Source organism: Bison bison, unplaced genomic scaffold (genome assembly GCF_000754665.1).
Source record: "Bison bison bison isolate TAMUID 2011002044 unplaced genomic scaffold, Bison_UMD1.0 scf7180017864331, whole genome shotgun sequence".
NCBI classification, from domain to species: Eukaryota; Metazoa; Chordata; class Mammalia; order Artiodactyla; family Bovidae; genus Bison; species Bison bison.
Window position 1 is genome coordinate 10,170,699 of NW_011494903.1, and position 4,264 is coordinate 10,174,962.

General features: G+C 43.9%; 1 protein-coding gene across 1 annotated transcript in view; it reads right to left on the reverse strand.

The window, feature by feature from the left end:
• The window catches only part of PDZD2 (PDZ domain containing 2), a 288,393-nt gene that overhangs the window by 265,905 nt on the left and 18,224 nt on the right, over nucleotides 1-4,264 (reverse strand). The window lies entirely within an intron of this gene.

Here is a 4,264-nt window from a genome sequence, read left to right on the forward strand (position 1 = left end):
CTGGGTCATGAAGATCTTTTTTGTACAGTTCTTCTGTGTATTCTTGCCACCTCTTCTTAATATCTTCTGCTTCTGTTAGGTCCATACCATTTCTGTCCTTTATTGAGCCCATCTTTGCATGAAATGTTCTCTTCGTATCTCTAATTTTCTTGAAGAGATCTCTAGTCTTTCCCATTCTATTGTTTTCCTCTACTTCTTTTGCACTGATCACTGAGGAAGACTTTATCTCTCCTTGCTATTCTTTGGAACTCTGCATTCAAATGGGTATATCTATCCTTTTCTCCTTTGCTTTTCGCTTCTCTTCTTTTCACAGCTATTTGTAAGGCCTCCTCAGACAGCCATTTTTCATTTATTTTTCTTGGGGATGGTCTTGATCCTGTCTCATGAACAATGTCATGAACCTCTGTCCATAGTTCATCAGGCACTCTGTCTATCAGATCTAGTCCCTTAAATCTAGCTCTCACTTCCACTGTATAATGGTTAGGGATTTGATTTACGTCATACCTGAATAGTCTAGTGGTTTTCCCTAATTTCTTCTATTTAAGTCTGCATTTGGCAATAAGGAGTTTATGATCTGAGCCACAGTCAGCTCCTGGTCTTGTTTTTGCTGACTGTATAGAGCTTCTCCATCTTTGGCTGCAAAGAATATAAACAATCTGATTTCAGTGTTGGCCATCTGGTGATGTCCATGTGTAGGGCCTTCTCTTGTGTTGTTGGAAGAGGGTGTTTGCTATGACCAGTGTGTTCTCTTGGCAAAACTCTATTAGCCTTTGCCCTGCTTCATTCTGTACTCCAAGGCCCAATCTGCCTGTTACTCCAGGTGTTTCTTGACTTCCTACTTTTGCATTCCAGTTCCCTATAATGAAAAGGACATCTTTTTTGGGATTTAGACTCTAGACTAACTGAATGGCTGTGTATAAGACAGAACAAGAATCTGAGACAGTCTTTGTCTTCATGCAACAAGGGTTGATTATGCCATGCCAGGGAAGAGATGATGACCAGCCCTGCGGCAGCTGTGATCTGCTGGAGAAAGAGATTGCTGAATACAGTGTGTGAAGGGCCATGAAGTGGCACATTTGGGACACATAATGGATACTGTGGAAAGTGAAGCTTTCCAAGGTCTATGCTACAGTTTTAGGGGATGAGAGAGATGTTCTTGCAGGTAAGAGCCAAATCTGACTCCATGAGATCTGTTTCTTTGACTTTAACCTTTGTTTTTCATTGCTTTTGTCATTATAATCACACATAATAACCTGCACCAGGGAACCCTGTCCCTCTGCCTAAAGAAGTTTAAAGAAGTTAAGGCAACCCTTCCAGAGGTTGGCCATTCCAGGAGATATTTGCAAGATAATATCTTTAATTGCTCAACTCCTCCCTCTCTCTCTGCCCTATAAAAGAACCTGGCATCCAGACCCCTGACAAGATGGTTATTTTGAGACATCAGTCTTCCATCTTCTCTGTCATTGTATTCCATGCCTCAACACCTTGCAAAAGTTGCTCAGACATATGACTCTTTGTGACCACAAGGACTATACAGTCCATGGAATTCTCCAGGCCAGAATACTGGAGGGGGTAGCCATTCCCTTTTCCAGGGGAATCATCCCAACCCAGGGATCGAACCCAGGTCTCCCACATTGCAGGTGGATTCTTTACCAGCTGAGCTGCCAGCAAAGCCCAAGAATACTAGAGTGGGTAGCCTATCCCTTCTCCAGGAGATCTTCCCAACCCAGTAATCAAACCAGGGTCTCTTGTATTGCAGGCAAAAAGTGAAAGTCACTCAGTAGTGTCTGACTCTTTGAGACCCTATGGATATACAGTCCATGGAATTCCCCAGGCCAGAATACTGGAGTGGGTAGCCATTCCCTTCTCCAAGGGATCTTCCCAAACCAGGGATCAAACCCAGGTCTCTCATATTGCAGGCAGATTCTGTACCAGCTGAGCCACCAGGGAAGCCCAAGCTCAACAACTTGTCTCTTGGTTAACTGGCCTGTTGGGTGGTGAGAAGACCAAGCTTGAACTGGGTAACATTCTCACATGATTATAGAATCATATAGAAGGGCTCTCATGTCCAGCCCTCAATTAGATATGAGATGAATGCACATCAAGACAGGACCACAATCCTTCAGCTTCTGGGTCTGATGACCCCCAAAGAGTAGGATAAAAGGGGGAAAAAAAAAAATGAATGAAATGAAAAAGAATGACCTGGCAGCTAGTTTGAGAATCTAGTACTTGAAGATATCGTGTGTCCTAACTCATGGATTATTTGTCCAAACTTTTAAAAAATTTATGAAGCATCATGAATCTTGTCTCTCAAGATGAGTGTAGAAAACAACAGACCAAAATGAATATTATAAATTATTTCTGCTTTCTACATACCTCTACAATGTATCTCTTGTGGCTTTGAATACTGAAACAAGTTTGTACATTAGCGGTTTAAGATTGTTTACTCAGAATGTCAGGATTTGGGCAGTTCTGGATTAATTATACATTTGGAATGTAGGCATCTAAATTCTGAAAGAGCACAATGATGGGGAAAGAGGGCATTTATTCGGCGAGGTACATATTTTTGAAATTAAATGCCAAAATCTTGGCTCTCTGTGCACCACTGCCAAACAGAAATACAGGAACAGAATTATGGAGAAGGAAAGAGTGGCTTCATTTCTTTGCCAGGCAAAAGGGGAACACAGTAGGTGAGAACCTCAAGACCTGTGCCCACCACCCCCTAGTAAATAGGGAGAGGTAATATAGTCAGGCTTCTCAGGTGGCAGAAGAGTAAAGAATCAGCCTGCCAGTGCAGGAGATGCAATAGACACAGGTTCGATTCCTGGGTCAGGAAGATCCCCTGGAGTACGAAATGGCACCCCACTCCAGTATTCTTGTCTGGATAATTCCATGAGCAGAGGAGCCTGCCAGGCTAACAGTCCATGTGGCTACAAAGGGTCAGACAGGACCGAACCACTGAGCACATATAGTCAGAGAGGGGAATGTGATAAGGATCAAGGCAGTAAAAGTCCTGCATTCTTTCTTCTGCAAAGTTTCAAAAGGGTAGGGTTGCTGACAAGATCAGGGTGTCTTCAGGGTCTCAATGGGCTTCCCTAGTGGTTCTCCCTGCCAGGCAGGAGATGTGGGTTTGATTCTTGGGTTGAGATCTCCTGGAGAAGGACATGGCAACCCTGTCCAGTATTCTTGCCTGGGAAATCCCATGGACAGAGGAGTCTGGAGGGCTACAGTCCATTGGGTGGAAAAAGAGTTGAACATGACTTAATGACTAAACAACAACAAAAACAGGACCTCAGGGGATCTGGTCTCCTAATCTTGATAAGCCTCTCTGGTCCCTTTAGTCTTGCTCAGGTGGTTTCATGGCTGCTCCTCTCTTGATTAGTAATTGTTCTGCTCTTTAGAACTCAGAGAAGGTCATGGAGGCTGGAGTCTTACTACAAGAAATGGCAGACAAAACGGCCTTCATGCCCGGGAGTCCTACAGGGCCCTGCTTGGCATCAAAATGGCAATTCAATACTTTGAAACAGTTGCTATCTATCAAATGTAATGAACGAACTGAGACCTTTGTGTTGGCAGCAAGACTATCCTGTGGTTACTGTGATTGCTCATTTTAATATGACTGTCCTATTCTCTTTGCATGGATTGGGCGGCCATGATGCCATTAATATGCACATGACAGGCCTTTAGATCACGTCACTGTCACCTACAAATTGGAACTTACCAACTTACCAAATTGGAACATTGCCAAAGACTGAACAACAAAGGCATTTGCCATCTGCCTCTAGGAAATTGAATCCCCTGCTGCTATAGTTGTTGACTTTCAACAACCTGGAGCGAGTTCAGGGTGGAGTGAAGCACTCTGTGCTCCAGGGAATTTGGTGGGACAGGGCTTTAAATAGTTGCATGTTTTTAGGAACAGATGTTATGATCTCAATCCTTGCATCTCCTCATCTCTAGTTCAGTTCAGTTGCTCAGTCGTGTCCAACTCTTTTCAACCCCATGGACTGCAGCACACCAGGCCTCCCTGTCCATCACCAACTCCCAGAGTTTACTCATGTCCATTGAGTCAGTGATACCATCCAACCATCTCATCCTCTGTCACCCCCTTCTCCTCCCGCCTTCAATCTTTCCCAGCATCAGGGTCTTTCAAATGAGTCAGTTCTTCACATCAGGTAGCCCAAAGTATTGGAGTTTCAGCTTCAACATCAGTCCTTCCAATGAACACTCAGGATTGATTTCCTTTAGGATGGACTGGTTGATCTCC